This window comes from Solanum lycopersicum, chromosome 10, assembly GCF_036512215.1.
Source record: "Solanum lycopersicum chromosome 10, SLM_r2.1".
NCBI classification, from domain to species: domain Eukaryota; kingdom Viridiplantae; phylum Streptophyta; class Magnoliopsida; order Solanales; family Solanaceae; genus Solanum; species Solanum lycopersicum.
In genome coordinates this window covers 28,868,147-28,878,146 of record NC_090809.1, presented here as the reverse complement: position 1 = coordinate 28,878,146, position 10,000 = coordinate 28,868,147, and positions in this window count along the sequence as shown.

Here is a 10,000-nt window from a genome sequence, read left to right as displayed (position 1 = left end):
CTTTTCCGGTAGTCTTTTAGATGTGATTGCTTGGATAAGATGGTTTCTCTATGCTTAAGGGAGAAAAGGTGAGTTTTGATGGTTATGTTATTTTCATGGTTTGATGAGTATCAGTAAAGGTGAACTTGGCATTCTTTGATTATGTGATGCCAATTATGGCTATGTATGTGAGATATGAGAAATGATAAGTTATGTGAATATGATGTCCTTTGTGGCTATATATGAAACCTATGTGAAATAGCATTTGAGAAATGTATGCCATGATATAGCTAAAGCATGATAGAGGTTGTTATGGTTAAAATGAGTTTCTTTATGGAATGTTATGCTACTATATGGTTTTGCATGATGGTATCCTAATGATATAATTTGAGCTTGAAATATTTTAAGGATATGTTAAATGGTAAAGAAGCATGTTTCCCTAAGAATATATAGATTATGTTTCAAATGTTGCCTTTGTTTATATGTGTGAACCTTCATGATTGTTTTTGTATGGATTAGAATCCTTTGTATAGACTTAATCCTAGGTGTGAAGGTAGTATGCATGTTTATGTGGTAGTATAGTTGATAATGTTTTGTATTTCATATTGTCATGTTTTTCCCATCAATTGTCTAAATGTTGCATTTTTCGAATTTTGAAGCATGTTCATTGTAATGCTTAGCAGCTTACTGTAAGATTTTTGGGAAATTGACTAAATTGTTATTTTATTGGAAATTGTTAAAATATGTATATAATTGATGCATATGAGCATGATAATGAATGTAAAAAGGTGATTTTCTAATTGGATTTAATAATGAGAATCTTATGGCATGACGAGCCGTAGATTTTATTTCTAACTTCTTATTGTGTTGTGAGTCCCTTGATATTGTGGAATTGATTTTTCCCCATAGAACTGAGGGTAATATGCTTATATTTGTAGGGTGATGATGTGGGTTTGATTGACCTAGAAGCTACCTTACTTTAATATTGAAAAAAAAAAGAAGAGTCCTTGTGGCTAAGTCTTCTTATTGTTTTCCCCTAATGTTGTATGACTTTGGTGTCTATTGTATTGTTGAAGAACTTATGTGATTAAGTAGTATGACCTAACTTAATTATTGGGGGATAAATTGCCAAAAATTATAAGGTTTAGAATGACTTGGTTGACTTATTGTAATTCTTTTATTGGTTGATATTTAAGATCCTCTTGAAAATTTGGTTAAGTTGCTCTTTTTAGGGTTTACCTAAGTAGGGATAGTGATGGAGTAGTAAGGTTGTAGATATTTATATCTTGTCTTCTATTCTTTTTTGAGCTTGAATCTAATGACTTCTTAATAAGCTAGTACATGATAAAAGATTTACATTAAAATATGAATTACATGACCTCTATATGTTTGGTATGTCGTGATTGATCCTATCTTGATAGTATTTTGAGTACTCTAAAGTACTTGAAAGAAATTTTGATTAAATTCATGGTTTTCTCATGTTTATTGTGCATCTTGATATGCTAGTTGTGTATTTGACTTCATGAGTTAAGGTAAGAAGCATGTTTGAAGTCACTTTTGATATGAAGGTTTAGACTTATAATAAGAAATTGATCCTCTTTTTAAATGATATAGGTTGGGTATCTTGAAATCAATATGACTTGTATATTTTGGAACGCATTACTGTAGGTTCACTCTTGAAAAATTGAAGGCATGTTAGCTATTGTCCTTGTGTGTGCCTATACATTGTAAGACTTTCCGAAATAATGCTTGTTTTTGAAAACTAATGTTAATCTAGAAATTGAAATTTTGTAAAAAGGTATCCTAATTGTTATGATGCGCTTGGTGTTGTCACACTTGAATTCTGGAATCCGGATGCAACTGGCATCGTTAACCTCTCAGAGGTCGCATACAAGTCTCTTCTTAGATTTCATCACAATCATATAGTTAAATTTGCAGAAAATTTAAATCTTTTAGAACATAGTGAAGTATAGATATACTTCATATGATTACTAGATAGAATAATATTCTAATGATCTCAAATTAAAAAACCATCTACAATCGATTAAGCAATTAAATGAAGAAATTGATATATCGTAATAGTTTGCCAAATAGTCTTAATACAAATCTTAGAATATAAGTCTGAAATGATACGCTAGGGACAACATCCACTAGCTATGTCTAAAGTACTAAGCTGGAATGATAGATGTAGCATCCTCGAACTCAAGAGGACCTACCAAAATCTGAAAATCGCTTATTCGAACCGCTTGAATGAGTCTTCAACCTACTCTCTGATCTGCGCCTATGAAATAGTAATAGTATAGGGTTAGTACACACTTGTACTAATTATGGGTGTATGCACATATACACGTAAGGACTATGCATGATCAAGGAAAGTTCTTCCTATAACAACATGGCATTTCTTGAAAGTGAAATCACTAGACTTTCTAAATTCGTTATTTGTGAATTATGGAATGAATATGACATATTTTGATGAATTCAAAGCACACAATTCATTTTCTATGTGAACATAAGACCTTGGAATGATGAACATAATTTTAGAATAACTCGAGCGAAAATTTTGAAATTTGCTCCTCCAAACCCGACAGCTCTTCTTTTATACTTAGTTTATTTGTCAGTCTTTTTCTTCTTTTTGTTGTGTAGTTCAAAGATCTCTTTAATCTTATATTTTTTTACAAGTGAAATGATTCAATGTAGTCCCTTACCTACAATGAATTAAGTGAGTAATCCAAAAGACTTAGGAAATGATTTGTCTACCCTTACTACAAGTTACACTTTTCATTCTTATTAGATTGTGCATGAAATCTTTATAAGACAATCTTTATTTTCTAGGCCAATTATTTCATCATTTTCATTTTATGGAGATTATGGGACATTGATTTACCATCATGTTTCACTCCCCTTTATTGGCATAATATAAGAAGGCATTATAAGCCAATATTTATTTGTCTATGCCCATTATTTGATCATTTGCATAACATGAAGATATTGGATCATATATCTAGATTTGGCACAAGCCAATAACTTGTTAAAACTTCATTATTATAAACCAAAGATTATTTGACATACTTAAGATCTTACTTTCTTAGCTCACGTTGAAATTACATTTCTTCTTCTTTCTTTCTTACTTTCTTAAACAAATTTTAGCATTAAGATCATGCGAGCTAACATGAAATCCACTGTCTGCCCCACTTCACCGGTAAAACTGAACCTAGATCATGTGAGCTGACATGAAATCCAGTGTCTGCTCCATACTGAAAAGGGGTGGTTCACCGGCTAAAGCGAAACCAAGTTCAGTGTCTTCCCCACACCACAAAGAGGTGGTTCACAGCTAAAGTGAACCGAATACTTTATTGAGCATTTAAATGACATAGATCATGTGAGATAAACATGAAATCCAATGTCTACCCCACATCGAAAAGAGATGGTTTCACTGGCCAAAGTGAAAAAGAATAATATCTAGCTCTCTTAGGTGGAATCCACTGGCTAGTTCCTATGCTAGCAACATAATTCGAAGACTAAGAGACATACAGAGATTAATTATCCACCTTGGTGGTAGAATCATCTCATGATGCTTACATGTGCTGGAACAAGCTCATTGCTAGTCTATCGGTGCTTTGCTCAACTTCTTTTTCTTTAAATCTTTTAGAGTTGACTCAAACATTATGGAAGCTTTCATTATGAGGTTAACTTAACTTTTTGGATAACCGGTCATCCCTTTCTTTAGATTGAGGAAATGTGAATTTAACCTTACATTATCATCTTAGTGTTAATGAGACTTGTCTCACGATTATTAATACCCTTTTATGTGAGTATCTTTAACACAATTTTCTAGGTGTGAGTGAGACTTGTCTTACTTCTTTTAACACCTCATTTTGTTCACTTTCATAATTCTAAAACTTTTAATTATGTTATTACTCACCTTATATTGTTCAATGTGATTTGGTAGCTTTATACCACTCTTTTTATGAACGTTATAAACTTTGTTCAATGTACCGACTTTTATTCATAGTTCATTTGGAAAGGGTACGTTGAGAATTGTCCCAATGATTGGCATACCCTTAGTTATAAATTCAAGGTTACATTGGTCATGCTTAATTTTTGTATAACTTAGTCATTAGCCAATTTTGTATCATACGTTGGAAATATATTGTAAGCCGATTTATTGGCATAGACTAATTTTTCACATATAATGGTAATCTAGAATATTGTTAGACAATTTATTGGCATAAGCCAAACATTCACTAGACAATGGTCATGAGGATGTCATTAGACAATTTTTTATGAAATAACATAGTAAGCAGATTCTATTCAACCTTTTGGACAATGTATTGTTAGCAAATTTATTGGTTTAAACCAAACTCTCACTTAAACAATTTTCATTATGTTATCACTAGCCACATACATTAATTCCATGAATGTATTATAGAGATCTCCTCAATATAAGCAAGTTGACATTTAACAGTAGCTAACTTCATAATCGACTTTTAACCAACTTCATATTCTCGAACACAATTAAACATTACATCATTCTTTATTTCGTATAACTAATACCCTAAGCATATGAATTAAGTATTAAGGCCTCATTAGGCATTAATAAATCAAGAACCTACAGATAATGATCAGTTATCACCACATGCCAACAACATGTTCGAGATTACATCTATATACTTATAGAATCAAAAACAAGGATAACTAGGGAGATGGACGATCAACAATATCATTAGGAACAACCCTAGTTTCGACATTCGTGAATTCAAAACATTTGAAATTTCTTTTGGATAAAGAAATCAAGGAGATAAAACACATACCATATGTAGAATTGAGTCTACGAAGATCACCTTGCACGAAAACCTTGAAGAATACCTTGAAATCTCCTAAGAGAATCCAAAAAAACTTTTCTATTTTTCTTTCGTTTGCTCACTTTTTGAGTCCTGAGTTTTCTAGTGTTTGAACGTGAGTCTAAGTCTTAGGAAATAATAATTAAATTTAGTCTAATTAAGTTAATTACATAAATTAATTAGTTAATCACTAAAATGCCCCTCCTAGATTGACTAAAATAGGAAAACATTTAACTTAGTCTAATCTAAAAAAATTTCCTAAGAGTTTTGGCAAGCATAATGAATTTTAATTAATCAATTAAATTTTTAATTTAATTAATCAAGGACCTAGGGTAATTAATAAAGTACCCTAAGTTGTTACGACCATAACTAACCCTTTTGGACCATTCTAGGTTAGGTACTAGGTTATCTCTTAAACTAGTTACTAGGTTAGTGTCACCCAATTAAGTTTTAGGTTGTCGGGTGCACTAGATAGTTTTTTTTTGTCCTAGTTTAGTTAGATAGTTAGGTCAGTTAGTGAGAGTCTACAGTTTGTTAGAGAGTTAGGCCCCACATAGGTGGACCCTTGCACATGCCTGCCCCCTAACTACCCTAACCGAATTCAGTTAGAGTGGTCCCCCTCTTGGTGGTTTTTCACATGTGCTTACACATGTGTTGCTTGTACTTTCAAAACTAATTATTCTTGATGGTTCATTTGAATGTTTACTTATTTTCCCAAGTATTCTCACTATGTCCTTGGGCACTGCTTAGTCTACATGCCCATTTAATTGGTCATGTGCTATGGTGCCTAGGCTTTACACACGGATGTCTTGTACCTAATGTGAAAATGCTAGAAAATATATGTTTTTAGATTAGGGTATTCATTGCACGTACATTTCTTGGACAATCTTGTTAATACATAGAAAATTGGCCAACACCCTTTAAGCCAATACTTTCTAATATGCCCAATATTTCTAAATATTGGGCATTGGGATACCTATGTACCCCAAATACCTATTCTTAAAACTTAATAGACTCTTCACTAGACGAGTACATTTTCTGGAATGTTACATTATACCCCCCCCCCCAAGGAACATTCTTCCTCGAATGACACTGCATATCATTTTAAATCAAAGAGGGTAATTTCAAAAATACAGTAACATTCTTGAAACTTTACTCTTTTTCAAGTTCTGATTCACACTTACTATGGATTATGCATATTACTCAAGCTTATCTGAAGCTTCATATTTGAGATTGAGGAACTTCCTTCGCAATCACACTTAACTCAATGCACATCACAACTCATGCAAAACAAAAATCATGTTTACCCTATATAAAAACTGCAACATGAATGCAAGCATGAACTCATTTTAACTCATTTAATGCAAGTGTAAGACACACGATTATGGACTTAAAATATCAAATCGACTTATGCACTAATAACTCAGATTTTCTTAAATAAAAACAGACTTAGGAAGAGTATATCGAACCTTAAGAACTGAACAAGTGAGAATAACGGGATCTCATATCGGCCCAGCCTGCAATGTTGCTTCCTCAACAAGGTGGTTCCTCCATAATACCTTCATGGTGGCAACCTCCTTGTTCCTCAGCCGCTTCACTTGGTGATCTAAGATTTCGACTAGAACCTCTTCATAAGAAAGGTTCTCATCAACTACTAACCCCTAAACATGCACAATAGATGTTGGATCACCTAAACACTTCTTAAGCATTGAAACGTGAAACACTTGATGCATAGAAGCCAAGTCTTATGGTAACTTCAGTTCGTAGGTAAGATTTCCTATTCACTGTAAGATCTCATAATGACCTATATACCTCGGACTCAACTTTCCTTTCTTACCAAACCTAATCTACCCTTTAGTGGGTGATATCTTCAGGTAGACTTGATCACCCACCTCAAATTCAAGAGCTATCTTCCTGTTATCTGCATACAATTTTGATGGCTGTAAGCAGTAGCCAATCTATCCCTAATCATCTTCACCTTTTCCACAGCCTCATGTATGATCTCAGAGCCAAGGATGGAAGACTCTCCTACCTCAAACCACCAAACTAGAGACCTATATCTCCTTCCATATAGTTTCTCAAAAGGTGTCATCCCAATACTGGAATGGTAGCTATTATTATAAGAGAACTCAATCAGAGGAAAATGATCATTCCAACTCCCCTTAAAGTCAATAACACATGATCTAAGCATGTCTTCAAGGGTCTGAATGGTATGATCTTCCTGTCCATCCATCTGGGGATAAAAAGCAATACTGAGCTTCACCTGTGTACCCAAGCTCTTTTGGAAAGATATCTAAAATAAGAAGTGAACTAGACTCCCCTATCCGAAATGATCAATATCTCATCAATATACAGCTTGGCATAATCTTCATCCATGTAGGTAGTTTTCACAAGCATAGAATGTGCACACTCAGTCATCCTTTCAACAACGACCTAAATGGAATCCTGCAGTTTCCTGGTCCTGGGCAGACCAACCACAAAATCCATATTAATAGCCTGCCATTTTCATGTTGCAATCTCAATAGACTGGGTAAGACCCCCATGCTTAAGGTGTTCGGCCTTAACCTGTTGGCAATTAGGGCACTCCTCCACAAACTTAGAGAAATCTCTCTTCATACCTTCCTACCAATAGATCTCCTTGAGATCATGATAGATTTTGGTAGAACCTAGATGAATAGAATACCTGGAGCTATGAGCCTCAACAATAATATTAGGCCTCAAATCATTAATATTGGGCACACATAATCTGCTCTGATAACTAAGCACACCATCCTCCCATAGGGATAATGACTCATTCTTCTTACTCAACACTGAGTCCTTCAACTCCATAAGTATTGGGTCGAGATGTTGCTTAGCTTTGACATCTACAATAAATGAGGATTCAGAATTGGAATGAACTGAAACACACCCACTTGGTGTATTTGCCAGTCGTACGCCTAACCTAGCTAATTGGTGTATCGCTTTAACCAGCTCCTTCTTATCATCATCAATATGATACATGCTGCCCATGCTCAATCGCATCAAAGCATCAGCCTGTACATTTTCCTTACCTGGGTGATAGTGAACACTCATGTCATAATCCTTGAGCAGCTCCAGCCATCTTCTCTATCGAAGATTTAATTTTCTTTGTGTAAAAACATATTGAAGACTTTTATGGTTAGTAAATACATCAACATGTCTCCAAAGTTTTAAACCAAATACCACAACAACTAGCTCAAGATAATGGGTAGGGTAATTCTTCTCGTGGACTTTCAATTGCCTGGATGCATATGCAATCACCTCGCCACCCTACATAAGAACACATCCCAAAATTACTCGGGAAACATCACATTATACCACATAATCTTCACCAGTCCTCGACAATATAAATGTTGGGGATGAAGTCAGTCAGTCTTTGAGCTCTTGGAATCTACTCTCACACTTTTCAGACCACTCAAACTTCACCTTCTTCATCAAGGCTATCAACAGAGCAGTAATAGAGGAAAAGCCCTCGACAAACTTGCAATAGTAATCAGCCAAACCCAAGAAATTCCATATGTCTATAGGAGTGAGGGGTCTCGACCAATTCTTCATTGCCTCATTCTTTTTAAGATCAACCTCTACACCCTGGTCTTACACAAGATGACCAAGGAATGTCACTGATCTAAGCCAAAACTCACATTTGCTGAATTTTGCATACAACTGATGTTTACTGAGTGCTGGAAATGTTGTTCATTCTCTCCTCTGGTCTTAGAGTATGTGAGGATGTCATCTATGAATACTATGACAAAAGAATCAAGGTACTCACGGAAGACCCTATTCATAAGGTCCATAAACGTGGCTGGTGCATTACTGAGACCAAATGACATGACAAGGAACTCGTAATGACCATACCTAGTACGGAAGGCAGTCTTAGGAATGTCCTCTTATCTCACTCTAAGCTAGTTATATCTTCACTAGAGATCTATTTTTGAAAAGAAACTTGAACCTTGGAGTTGATCAAATAGATCATCAATTCTGGGTAGAGGGTATTTGTTCTTTGTAGTAACTTTGTTGAGTTACGGATAATTGATACACATTCTAAGAGTTCCATCCTTTTTCTTAAGGAACAACACTAGAGCACCCCATGGGGATATGCTCGGCTGAATGAAGCTTTTATCAAGTAGATCTTTTAACTGCAACTTCAACTCTTTGAGTTCAGCTGGAGCCATTCTATAGGGAGGAATGGAAATCAGTTTGGTGTTAGGATCTATCAACACCAAAGTCAATTTCGCATTCAGGAGGGATTCCTGGTAAATACTTTGGAAAGACATATTGAAATTCATTCAGTATGGGCATAGAGTCTATGGAAAGAACCTCATGCTCTAAGTCATTGACTCTGACTAAATGGTATAAATTCCCCTTAGATAACATCTTATTTTCTATAAGATTGGCATAAGTAACTCTATCAAGAACCGTTATTGGGCAATCTCTATACACCCTTTCAGCTCTAATGTTGTCTCCTATGGGATTACTTACTAGAAAAGGTTCATGCAAGATCTCAGGAAGCAAGTAAAATTTACTAGATACTAAAGTAGTAACAAGAGAAGAGGTGGATCCTGGATCTGACAATGTATACACAGGAAAATAAAAGACATGAAAGGTACCAGTGACCACATCAGCTGACTTCTCCTACTCCTCCCTACCTTTCAAAGCATAGAACCTTAATTTTGTGCATTGACCAACTCAACCATCTCAACACATTTTGATACCATACCTGAGCCACATCCTTGAGCTGGTATGCAACCAACTCTATCTTCTCTTTTCCATTAACACCCATGGCACAAAGAATTTTGTAGACCTCATCCACAAACTCCTGGTGATCCTTATTAGTTCTGGACCCGAAGTAGACTGGAGGATTCATTCTAGTAAAATCCCTCAGTTTGTTAGCCATGGTGCTAGCATGTGGGTTCTACTTGGGAACAACCTCTCTAGTTTCCTGGGTTGTGATAGCATGTGCCTGAGTAGTGATGGTTTGGGCCATCTGAACTAGTGCTTCGCTCACTTCTCTATCCATCCATGCAACTAGGTTGGCAGGAAATTGTACTCTAGCAGTTGGGGCTTATGGAGGAGCTTGGTATTCCCCAGCAACTATTTCTCCAACTCTCCTGCCTGTGTTTCTTCTTGTGTTCATTCTTTAAACGTACACACAAGAAAGAAGT